Below are 13984 nucleotides of genomic sequence, written 5' to 3'. Positions count from 1 at the left end.
GTGAAACTGAGAGTAAAACTCATAATTTGTCACCTGAAGCTGAGTGTAACTTATCAATTATGTGCTTATTGATAGTGACAAGGAATCTGATGAGATTGAAATGTCTAAGGAATTTAAAGAAGACACTACCATGCAAGACATTGGTAAAAATTCTTCAAAACTCCCTTCTATAAAATTATCCAAAATTTAGGCCTAAAATTGTTAAAGAAGTGTTGGAAAAACTGGATCAAGAAGGGTTAGACACATTAGCTACAACAACCATAGAATCTAGTATGAGTGAAAAAGAGGAAATAGTTGTTGTCATAAGGAAAAGTGAGTGTTCCACACCACAAAATGTAAAGAAAACTTATCAATTAGTGTCTAAATGGATAGATCTCTTCCATCATGAGCCATTGCCACCAACAAATTTATCCACACCTTTGTTTGTAGGAATTAATTTTTTTCAACAACTATTATGGGAAAGAGCTCAATGGAATTTGGAGAAAAAGAAATTAAAGCATATTATTAATGAGTAGAGTTTCCAATTGAAAGAAATTTTAGATTAGAATGAAGTTTTGAAGAGAAGAATTGAGTAGATTACAAGATTAACTCTTGAGCTAATGGAATGTACGTCGCCATTGCCAATATATTCTCTATTTCTTAAAGAACAATATTCCAATTATAAGATAACTATAATTGTGAAGGACTTAACCCCTCTATCTCTACTCCACATGAATTTTATGATGCATTTCGATCTGTTCCTATGGACTTGAAAAACTTACTATATGAATTATATCTCCACAATCTAGTAATGCCTAATGACACTGAATGGAACCTAGTCTTGTATGTGGGGGATGTGCAGTTGAGGGTAACAATGTCATGGATGCAAAATGAAATAAGCAGAGAACATCAAGCTGCACCCTACAAGGAAAGTGAGATGATGATACCTTTGTTCATGAGGCCAGAAGTCCAATATTCAAGACAAACGTATCCAAATTGGGTTCCTATTTTGGGAAATTCTATAGGACTTGGTAAGGTGAGTAGAGTCAGAGAGTGGTCTTTTACAAATTGGGAACAACATTCATCTCAGATTGTAGAAACAACAATCATTATCTCAAGGCAGTGATGGGTTAAAATGCCACATGATTTAAAAATAAGAGAACACCACTCTCCACAAAATCTAACTCTTGCTACAATAAGGATTCCTTGGTATATTGACTTGGGGAGAAATTAGTGTAAACATTGGTTACCATTAAGGTATCAACCCCCAATTCTCCTACAACCACTACTAGCAAAAAATGAAAATGCACAAGAGCATGACATGCCTGCTAAAGTTCGGTGGTAGAAGAGGCTCAAGGAAAATTATGGTTACTTCGACTATGTGAAGAATGAGTCAAGTGAAAGGACACCTAGTGATTGGAGAGTGCAAGCCAGGATCTTGAACTTCATGATTGTTGGAGACTAGCAATAGTTCAGTTGGGAGGAATGATGAGCATCTAAAAGGCCATTATTTTGATTACTTTTTATCTTGTTTTTAGTAGTTATGTTGCAAGAAATAGTTTAAGACTTTATGGTTTAAGCAAAAGAACTTATGTTTTATGAATATGCTATACATGAGTTAAGACATGGAGATTAAAGTATTGATTGATCAGTTATGTTGTATTTTCTTAAATCTATGGCTTTTTATGGTCTAATAAAAGATATTACATGTTGATAAGTATTTCCTCATCGATACTATGTTTGGGTAGGTTCCTTCCTACAGCCATAGGATTTTCAAGAGAGATAATCTAAACATTACCATTTCTAACATTGATGACAAAATAAATGCATGTATCTAGAAGTTGTTGTGTTTAATGCTTTGCAGGTGTTGTCGTGCATGTTGAAGACAACATTTTAACACTAAAGTCAAAGATGAATAGATGATTGATGAATCACTATAGCAACAGATCATGGTAGGAATTCTATTATGGTGGCACACGAAGATAGCTTCCTCAACCTGCTATATTCCTAGGGAAATTAAAATGCAATTAATAGCATTTCTATTATAAACTTTATGATTTTTAATTAATCCTCATTGATGGAGTGATCGTAGGAGTAGGAAATTGTTAGAAGCTTTCCTTTAAATAAATTCTATTATATCCTTGAAAGAGGATTCTGATTTTGATATTTTTCCTAGTTTTGACTAGAATGAAATAGAATAAACTATTATGTTTAGTAGCGTAGAATCCTATTTTCAATTGTAATTGCTTATGATGAATGAATAGAATACAAAGTTAAAGTTTCCACCTTTAGACTTGATTATTTTTTGTTCACTCATCCAAGGGAGCCCACTTGGTGAGTGAATTACTTTGTTAGAATATATTTCCTTTCTTAGCTTGTTTCCTTGCAAAGTAGACTTCTATTATTCTTACAACCATTGAGAATAGAAACATGGACTATTCCTGTAGCATAGTTGTTTAAGTATATTTATTGTTTGCAACATTACTCTAAGCTTTAAGGTAAATGTCATTTCAATTCCTAGGTTAGTTTCCTTCAACATTCCTTTCTTGTTGTAGTTGTAATGACTTAAAGAGGAATCAGAGCATATACTTTGTAGCCACCCTCTCAATCTTTTTTCTCTCGGGTTGACAAATAAATAAAGTCAATATGTTATACTTATGAAAATACATGATTCTATTTAATCATGGAGTCAATATAGAAGGATGTCCAATCCTTTACTAATAAGGTATATAGTTGACCGGACAGAGCTTTTAAGTGTTATTTTAGAAGGGTTTATGAGGAGTGTGAGTGGAGAGATTTATGACTCTCTTCAAGGTCATGGTGAAGCCAAGAATGGTTGAGCACTAGCTTTAGTGCATACCCATCAACATTCTCATGAACAACTTCACATATTTTATTTTATCGGGGATTTTACAACAAAGTTACATTTATAGCCTCCTATAGTGATTAACCCTAGTACATAAAGTGATTGATGTCTCTGTCCATAGCAGATGAAGCACAATATTAGTTGATGAACATTTAGAGGCTTCCATTTTAGTGCCTTTACCTCCTAACTGAAAAATGGGATGAAGATTTTGTTTGAATCGAGGTTGGGTAATTTTAATGCTATTACTCATCTCCCAAATGAGACCATTTTTTATAGTTAGGTTTGTCGTTAAATATGTTTTGGAATATAATAAATTAGAAAATTAATGACTATGATAAAAAAAAATGATATTATATACATATATAAAAGATTAGAAAAGAAAATAACTAGATGATTTGATTGTTGAAAGAAACTATTGTAAAATGATACATCTGAACAAAACTTATTCAGGATAATAAAAAGAAAATACAAATTTGCTAGCTTGTGCACTCAATTTTTGTGAGGCTATTGTATGTGAAGAATTAATGGTACATTTACCATTTATAATATTTTCTCTATAATGATGTCTCTAATTTTGTGGAAAAATGATGATACAATGTAAGTAGTTGAAGGGTTAAAATGGGGAACTATAGTTGTCACCCAGAAGTATTTAATTTCAAAACATAGTTGTAGTTGGAAAATGATGACAGACTGCAAGTCTTTGAAGAGTTAACAAGAAGAACTATAGTTGTGAGCCAAAAGTAATATATGTCAAACTATGGTTATCAGTAAGTATTTATCACCGAAGAAAAATCAATGGAAACTATCAAATTGTATTTGTTAGCCAGTATTTATTGCAGAAGAACAAGATCAAAGGAAACAATCAAATTATAGTTTTCATCAAAAAGTATTTATCACTGAATAACCATGGACACAAAAAAATTCATGAACAATCTTCCAATGTAGGATGCCTATCGACATAATGAGCAATGATGAGTCATAGGATTTTTTTGTTTTGTATAATGTCAAAAATTGCTCACAAATGGTATTTGGGAAAAAGAATAGATTTTGCAAAGCTTGAATAGGCTTGTAGTAGTGTTGAGAAACATTTAAAAACAAATTTCATAATATTCCATTGGGATAATATTATAATTTCACTTGGACCATTTTCAATCAAATATCAACAGATGCATTGCAATATATATATCAATATAATGCAGGAGATTGGTAGAACAGGTTAGTAGTTTCCAAGAATATAAAAGATAAGTCATTAAAAAAAAAATTAAAATGACACATAGAAATATTTATTTCTACTGATATTTATTTCAAACATTATAAAAAATATTTGGTAATTATTTTAGTGAAAGAAAAAGATTGTGAATGGATATACTGTTGAATGTCAATCACCAAATTTATTTAAATATTTGTGTATGCATAATATTAAAACTTGAAAAAAAGACACACACACACACACACACACACACACACACACACACACACACACACATATGTATGTATGTATATGTGTATATATGTGTGTGTATATGTATGCATGCATGCATGCATGTATGTATGTATATATCTATGCCCATATACAACCTTATACACACACACATATATACATACCCATATACAACCTCAAAGATAATTGATGAAATTTTGAAATAGGAATGAATGATAATATATACATACATACATACATACATACATATATATATACATATACATATACATACATATATATATATATATATATATATATATATATATATACATATATATATATATATATATATATACATATATATATATATATATATATATATATACATATATATATATATATATATATATATATATATATATATATATATATATAATGCCCATATACAACCTTATATGCAAACACACATATATACATGCCCATATACATCCCTATAAGTGCAATTTGAAATGAAGTATAAAAAAACTCAAAGATAATTGATGAAATTTTGAAATAGGAATGAATGATAATTCATACTATTTGTGGTCACTCCATGGTTGGAATATGGAGGGCTCATTTCTTTCTACATAGTATTCTGATGAATAGAGAAGTAACATAACTAAACAAATCAATCCATAGAATTGAGTTATACTTTTAAAGATCTTCAATTTGATTGAATCTCTAAAGCCAAAATTGAACTTCAAGCATATATATAATAAGGTCTATGTAACATGGAGTATGCAATTGTGATGTGTGGAAAAAAGAACAAAGTTGTTGATGATTTTCCTGAAATTGATAAATACATTGCATACAAATTCATTTAGGATTTAAACACTCCCCTTTGAATCGAATTTAACTCCATGCACCAAATCTAGCAAAAGGCAATGAGGGTAATAATTGATTCTCAATGGAAGTAGGGGTTCCTTGATTAAGGTTTGAGCATAATCATAATCAAAACCCAAACCCTTAGAAAGAAGACTTAGAAACTTATTTCAAAGCTTGAGAAGATCTTCTCCATATTTTTAAATATTTCCCTTCATTATTACCCACCAATCAATCAATACAACTTCATGCTTCAAAATTGCAAATTGGATATGCAATGCATATGTTGTAATGAACTTTACTTACATGTATATTGAAGATCATTTTTTCTAGTACTCAACTTCCTTGATCGAGGGTGTAGACTTGATTAAAAGGGGCATCGACCTAGCTATATGAAAGAAGCAATCATAGTCTTCAAGTATAGGAGTATCAAGCCTCACTAGACATTGTCTTCCTTTTTCTTCCTAGTTCAGGAGCACCTAGGAGGACATGTTGGAACATGAAGACATAGGAGAGCATGGAGGGAGCCTATGAAGAGAAATGAGTGAATTGGAACTTGTTAAAGCCAAGAATGACTCACTCTAATGTAAAATATAATAAATTTATAAAAAAAAATAATGGTCCTGAAAGGATCATAAGACTTAATATTGAGTGTAGTGAACATAAGCATTGTAAGGGGCCTAGAAAAGGCTTAGAAAGGGTTTTTTTGGTAATGTAGGACCACTTGGTAAAATTCACAAATGAATTCAGGTTTGCTAATAAGGAGTTTTTAATGTTTTAAATTCAAAATTATAAACTCTAAATGCTAGAAATTGCTAGGCAAGAAACCAATCTTATGTCATGTTTAAAGGAATTAATAGCCTCCAAACCACTTGGAATTGGTTTAGGAAGTTGAGGGAAGATGTATAAAGTTGGTTCAAGGCTTGAGACAAAACATGTTGGTTTGAAAGCATAGTTGTACAAACTTATTGTTGAAGTATTGATAACACAAAGTTCTTGCATTTCCTTTGTAAGTTTGTATATTTGGTTGATTGTGATGTAGGAGCATCCTAGAGATAAGGACAATCTTGCATCACCTAAAACAAATTATGTTTGTCTTTTTAGTAAGGGTTATTTTAGTACATAATTACTATTTGTGGAAACTTACTAGTTTTAGTAAGTGGGTCATATGATCTCAAATTGTTTCGATTTCAGAGGTGGAGGTTCATCATAGTTATTTCATCCTGCTAGTGGAGTTGCATTGTCATACCATCTATGTTGTAGAAGTTATTGAGGTTTTTGCATAAAAAATCTTTGAATTCAATTTTGAAGGCCTAAATGGATCCAAAAGAAGGTAAGACCACCACTTATGGATGCTTGCACACATAGTCATTGTAGATCACAAGATGGTAATTTCAAAAAGTGATTTTTACAAATGAAAGCTCATATGTAGAGGTTATGGCCTTCAGAAGTTGGGCTACCCAAAAGTATATTTCATGAAATATTTTCCACCGACCTTCTATAAATCATTAAAAAAATCTGGTTGACCTTATGAAATTAATATTTATTTGGGGGCAGTCAAGGGTTGGGGCTAAATGTCTAGAACCTTCTAGGGTAGTGAAAAATTTCCTATACAAGGAAGGATCATAGGTTGTTTAAGGCAGTTCTGGGTGGTAGTTCATGGCTCTATCTTAAAGAATATATAAAGAAAGTGTCCATTTGGTTTTACATATTGTTTTTCCATAAAATCTATAATTGCATATTTGTGTAATAATAATAAGCTTATTTTTTGTTCTTGCGAAACTTCTCATCTCTATTTTTACTATGTGTTTGTGGAATTTAGGGAAGCACCCTTCATTAAGTGCTATCAGAGAAAAAAATCTTGAGTATATAGATAGATTGTTGACTATGACGTAGTTTGCACCAAGACTGTGGTTTGGTCTAAGTGTGTAGACAGTTCACCGATTGTGAGGTAGTTTTCTCTAATGTTTTAGCGAAACCACAAAAATGCCCCCATGAAGATAAAATGCCTTTGTGACTAGGGGAGCCAAAAATATAATAAAAGTGAGCCTAACTAAGTCTTTTATTTTTTTAATTTTTTTTTGTGTAAACCCTAAAAGTGACCCATTAAGTCATTATGAAAATTTATGTGCTCTCAAATTTACTCTCTATTTTTCTCTGTCATAGTTGCTAGTTTGAAGTAATGTGCTTGGATTCAAAGGAGATCAATTTTGGAGCTCCAAATACCTTGCAAGAAGTGTTTAAGGTATGCATTTCAACCACATTTTTTAGTTCTTCCATAGATTATTGATTTATTTCTAATGTTTCAAATTTTCAAATTTCTCCAGAAGTGTTGAAGCATAATTTTCTTTCATTTTTTCTAGATTGAAAGAATAGAACAATGAGTAGTCAAGGCTCAGTGGGTGTGGTTGGATCACCAAGATTCAAAATTGGTAAGGGTCTCCTCTATGGAGACACACAACAAGAATTACACAATTTCCTAGGGGTGTGTCATACATATGGAAATATAATTATTGCAATGTATAATATAGAAGCTCCTATTCCTAAGTGAAACTACATTTTTTGGGCCCTATAAGTGAAGAAATTAACATGTGTGAGGGTAGTGGGCCAAATAAGAAGGGATTACTAGTTACATAAATAGCAACTTTAGCAAAAGAACAAGAAGACATTGATAGAGCAGTTGCAAAAGAAAAATGTGGTGCTTCTGAAAGAACAAATACACCAACACCATGATCCAATCAGACAAGCACAAGTACACATCATTTTTTGCCTATGCCAACTACAAATGATGAAGATGTAGGCCTATCTCCACTCACTTGCTAGACAGGGCATTCCAAATTGAATTGAGAGACATTGTTGATCACAAAATTGGACTTTATTTAATTTCAAATGGTGTTTCATTTAATTTTGCAACATCACCTTATTTTAAGGAGATGGTGCAAGCAATAAATGAAGCACCCCGTGGTTATAGACTATAAAGTTTGTAAAGAAACTTGTAACAAAGAATATAACCATTTCCACATAACCCATAATAGATCTGAAATAAATATGTAATTAAAATCTAGATACAAGAGAATAGACAACATACCCATAAAAATGTGACACAAGATATGCCCTAGAAAACCCTCATTGGGGGAAAAACCTAGCCTTCAAAAGCATCCATCACCATGTATTATTCAACAAAAATACCATTGCAATACAAACATGGAAGCCTTCAAAGCCATAAACATAATCAAACAATCCATATGAACAAGTATGAATCCGCACATCCCATGCCATGCTTCTAACCTTCACAAATGTTCCCTTGGCTAACCTGTCAAGCCTTATCTCACTCAACTCTTGCCTTTTTCCTTTATATCTTCTCACTTGTCTCTACAACTACCATTATGTCTACTTATATAATATCAAATCTCACAAAAACACCAAGTGGTATTACATAAATCATGTGTTACCTAACCCATTGACCCAACATTTAATATTGGAAATTTAATTCTTTTTTCCCAATATTAAATAATTACATGAAATATTATCACAATGTTACAATACAACTCATCGAGTATATCCCATGGGAATCTTTACATGTTGCACATCCATCTAGGTGCTCCTAGATACAATATTACATAATAAAATAAAGTAATACAATATAACAATATTATGCAATGTATGCAATACCCATTATCTCAACAATCTCTCACTTCTTGTATACATTGCATAGGGTCAATCTATAGCCATATAAATGAACAATGGAACAATCCCTCCCAACACATCCACCATCATGGATCAAAACTACACCATGTGCTCCATCCTGGTACTTGCAATAAAATCAAACTATCTAGCATCTCAAACATGAATGATCTCACCTCATATTATGCCACTGCCACTAGACATACATAGAAGCCATCCAAAGAGAAAGTCACCCAACCTATCACATTAAAAGATCATAAAATCCTGTACCAACTAAAATTTCAAGCACAAAAACCTGATCCAAAAGCAATAACATGTATCTGTAGTTGTCAAATATCCATAGCTGAAATAGCACCCGTAGCAAGTGCCAAACCCATCCAACTATCCATACCTCCAAAGGTATAACAAGTGAATCTCAAACCATCAACATATCCAATCTGTAACCTGCAATCATAAGCCTCAAGAACAATACCTACCACATATATACCAAGAAGCTCCCATTGCAAAAGATAATGTCAAATCTATAACTAATCCACTCACAACATCTCAAAGAAGTGAATCCATGTAGTATCAAAGACATCCACAATACATAAACCAATAACTTGCAAGAACAACTCTCATAAAAAATCTCCAACAGTCTCCCAAGCTCTCCACAACCAACAAGGGAAAGAGATAAAGGAATAACCATGTCATCTCTCACATGGCATACATGAGCACAAACCAGTGATCATGATCTCTAACAAATTTCAAATCCATTGTAAGTCAAACCAAACATCCAGGAAGATAACCAAGACCAAAGAGAAACTATGTAAATCATAACCTATATTATGTCCTCCTACACACAACTCTAGATGTAAATTGTGCAAGTATGATCTCCTTCATAGAACTCCAACAAGAAGCCTCAACAATGTTAGAGTAATTATTTGTTTGCACTAATTAATTAAATCATTTTGATTTAATTAATTAAGTTTCCTATTACTCTAGTTTGCTTAAGCTATCTTGTAGGTGCATATAATCAATATTTTATTAATTATATTGTGCAACCTAGCTTTTTTAGGCTTTAGGTTAACTTTTTTGGGTTTTGATCTCCTTTATAAGGATTGATCTCTTTATATTTTTCATTATGAAGATTTGTTGAATAATATTTTCTTCGTCTAAGTTTTTCAGATCAAACCCTTGCCTCTTCTTATCTTTTTCTTCTCCGTGACAGATTTTTTGCATGCAGGTTTTCTTGGGCTTCGTGGATTTGTTGTGCACTTTTGCGCAAATCCTACATGGTATCAGAGCTAGGTTGGTGAGGAGGCTGGGCCACAGGAGGGCAGCGGTCGCTAGTGGTGGTGGTTGCAGGGGCGGCGGGATCCGGTGGCACCGCCTGGAGGGTGGCTGGTGGGCGGCGAGATGGTGGCCGTAGGGGTGGTGGCCAGGCCGTAGTGGCGCGTCAGGGGTGACTACGTGGGGGTCGAGTGCAGGCTGGTCTCCGATGGCATGCGGGTGGCCTCTAGGCGGCACGACCCAAAACAATTAAATTTTTTTTTTTTTTTTTTTGAAAAATCGCAATAAATGTGTCTGTACGGCCTCCCAAGGGGCAAAACAAATTTGCCTGACGCTACGAAAGCCAAAAAAGACAAATTTTATATGGATCTTGACTATAAACGACCTTCTGGATCCAATGGTAGCGTCAATTTGGGCCCAAAGTGCTCTGAAAAATTGTTCTTCCTCCCGATTGAAGAAAAAACTTCAAAAAAGCTAGGGTTTCTAACTCCAAATCGCAGCTTCAAAAAATCATTCAATAGAGAAGTAGCAGGGAGGCTTTGAAAGCCAACTTCATAGATTGCCAAGATCACCTGTAGCTGACATGTGGCACGGGTGCCACGTTGGCATTTGCCATGTGGCCCCTGCCACGATAGCAGGTCTAGTCAGCACTACCACGTGGCAGGCCACATGGCATATTTTTTACTGCGATGGCAAGGAGGTCATCAAATTTTTTCTCATGAAATGCTGACATCAGTATGACGTCAACACTACATCATCAACCCTGCAAGCACTCTCCAGGTCCTTTTTGACCTACTCGCAATTTTTTGGCCATATCTTGAGCATACAGAGGTCTTTTTCCAATCTGAAAGAAGCGCCAGAAAGTTGGTTCCAAGATGGAGACATTGATTTAGGATTTTTTTTGTTTTGATTTAATTTAGCTTCTTATTTTTTCAATTGAAGTCTAAAGTTCTATTTTTGACTCCGATGAGTGTTTCTTGTGCGACCCATCTCTATTTTTTAAAAACATGATATTTTTGGAAAGCTGGTTCTGTCTACTTTACAAAAATGATGTAATTTCTTCTAGATTCTGCCCCATTCTCTTTCTATCATATTTTTTGCATTTTTGCTCTATGATGGATATCTTGGGTATTCCAAGTCCAGGGATCATTTTCTTAGCATGAGATCTCTTCTTTTGGGTTGTACTATCTTTTGTATTAGCTTTTTTCCTGTTTTGATCATTATTGATATTCATTGTAAGCATCTTTATGCAAATGCACTGAGATAAAGTGCCACTCTTGTGTTTCGAGATCCTTTTCATCATTGTGGTTTGTTGTACTTGCACTAGATTATAAAGTGCCATGGGAGGATAATTTTTTATTGTTTTAGGCATTCTCCCTTTGTCAAGTGAGTGTCCCTTCCATGACATTAGCCCCATGCAGTGTCTGTGACACATGCCTTTATAGGTGTTTGTACCTCTTACACTCTCTCGCTGTTATTGGTTCTTTCTGCAGGAGATTTTTGGCCCATCTTTTCAATTTCCTGTCACCTCACCCCATCTGCATTAAGGGGGGTTATATTGTTGGTTCTAATGCTTCCTTAGTTCGATGGTTCATTGGTGTGAGCTATGTATTTAGTACCTAATCCTACATACTAGGCGATTACAGTGGTTGGCTACCTATGCATTTCAGTGAGATGGATCATCTACCATATAGACACACTTGGTTCGTGCCTTCTATTTCCGTGGAGGTTCTTCAGATCAGCACCTTTTGACAAAGTTTTGTGGCTTTTCATGCTTCATTATTTCTCTTTATGGTCTTTCTTTGTTCCTATCTTCTGGAACATTCTTTGCTATCTCTTTTTGGAGAGGGGTTTTTCCCACTAGGTTTTCTCCTTTGTCTCCAGTTTACAGAGATTTCCTTGTTGTGGTTGGGTACCTGATCGGGCCTTATTGTCGGGACCCATCTTTTTCTGCTTTCTTAGTTGTGCTAGGTTAGCTTACCTCCTGAGCTTCGCTTAAGGGGGGGTGTTAGAGTAATTATTTGTTTGCACTTATTAATTAAATCACTTTGATTTAATTAATTAAGTTTCATATTACTCTAGTTTGCTTAAGCTATCTTGTAGGTGCATATAATTAATATTTTATTAATTATATTGTGCAACCTAGCTTTTTTAGGCTTTAGGTTACCCTTTTCGGGTTTCGATCTCCTTTATAAGGATTGATCTCTTTGTATTTTTCATTATGAAAATTTGTTGAATAATATTTTCTTCGTCTGCATTTTTTAGATCAAACCTTTGCCTCTTCTTGTCTTTTTCTTCTCTGTGACAAGTTTTCTGCATGCAGATTTTCTTGGGCTTCGTGGATTTGTTGTGCGCTTTTGCTCAAATCTTATAAACAATACCCAAACCATACCATATTACTAATCATGGATGTAAGCCTCTCACAAGAAGATCAAATTCATAAACCATTCCCAAACCAAGGAATATGCCCAATATAAAACCATCTCCCAAACTCAACCAACATAACAACATATGCAAATAGAGATAAACAATGCTAAACCATCTCTCAAATGAACCCTTTAGAACTAGATCATATACCATAGCTCAAGATCCATATCCATGAAAGACAAGCATAAATATAATGTACCTAAGAGAAATACTGGGCTATACCTCTCAAGTAGAAAAACTTCTTAGTAGACCAAGAGTGGGGAATGAGAATGCTCATCAAGATATCTAACTCTCTAACTAAGACTCAACTAAGAAAAATCTCCTCTCAAGTCCATATTAGGTGAATGCCCTCTAGACTTCCTATTGAAACCATCAACCATCCCAACAAATACTTCTCTAATCCAAGAGAAATTAGCATCACCATCATCTCTAAGTATCCATGAGCACTTGTAACCAATTAATCCATGCCAACTCCAAATGCAACATAGCAATATCATGAAGTATCTAGCTTATGATCAATATACTCAATACCAAGAAACTAAAACAATATCAATGTCAAAGTTCCAATCATAGTTTCGGGAACACAAACATGAAAAAATGATCTAAATCATCTCAACCAAAGAGATAGCATGCTCCATAAGAACATACTATAACATGTCAAAAACTCTAAAAGTGTATCAAGACTATATCATGACATAATAATGAAACCATCCTCACACCAAGGATAACATGTCAAATGAAAGCATAAACAACACTTTTACCAAGAACCCCATAAGTCCTCAAGATGCAACCATCTCCACACACCATGAAAAAAACTATTTCCACATACTATGAATATAACCAAGAACCCCATGAGTTCTTAAGATCTAACTATCTTCACACACCATGACGATAACAAGTACACCATGCAAATATCATAGATGCTTTTGCAGTAATAGAATCTAAGACAAACCTCCAACATCTACAAACACTTAATAAATATATCAATGTCAAAAAACTCCCACTCAACCATGGTACCAAGTCACCTATGGCATCATAAAATCCATCTCCTAAATTAAGATCCTCCAAGTCTATATAGACAACCAAAGTGTCAATACCAACTGAACACCAAGATCTCCAAACCTAAGAAGATACAAACCAAACCAGGAACTAATCATGCATTTTCACAAGCTCCCATATCTATGACATCATGATGAAAAAACCATCCTCTAGCCATGATAATCAACCAAGGCATCAAACAATCAAAGAACTCAAAGTGCACATCATGAGCTCCTCAAAAGAAACCAAATAATCATGATCCTCAACCAAGAAGATATACCACCATAACCAAATTATGAATCCAAGCCAATGAACATCAAGGATTTATCGGTATATCCAATCATGTCATGCAAAAAATTAATGGCATCATGATCACATCCATGAATCGAGCAACCCACTCTCAATGTGTCCAAATTGTTAGCATAAAATAGTCA

The sequence above is a fragment of the Cupressus sempervirens genome, chromosome 7 (genome assembly GCF_028749045.1).
Source record: "Cupressus sempervirens isolate cs-2001-9-10 chromosome 7, ASM2874904v1, whole genome shotgun sequence".
Classification (NCBI taxonomy): domain Eukaryota; kingdom Viridiplantae; phylum Streptophyta; class Pinopsida; order Cupressales; family Cupressaceae; genus Cupressus; species Cupressus sempervirens.
Note: the sequence above shows the minus strand (reverse complement) of the source record.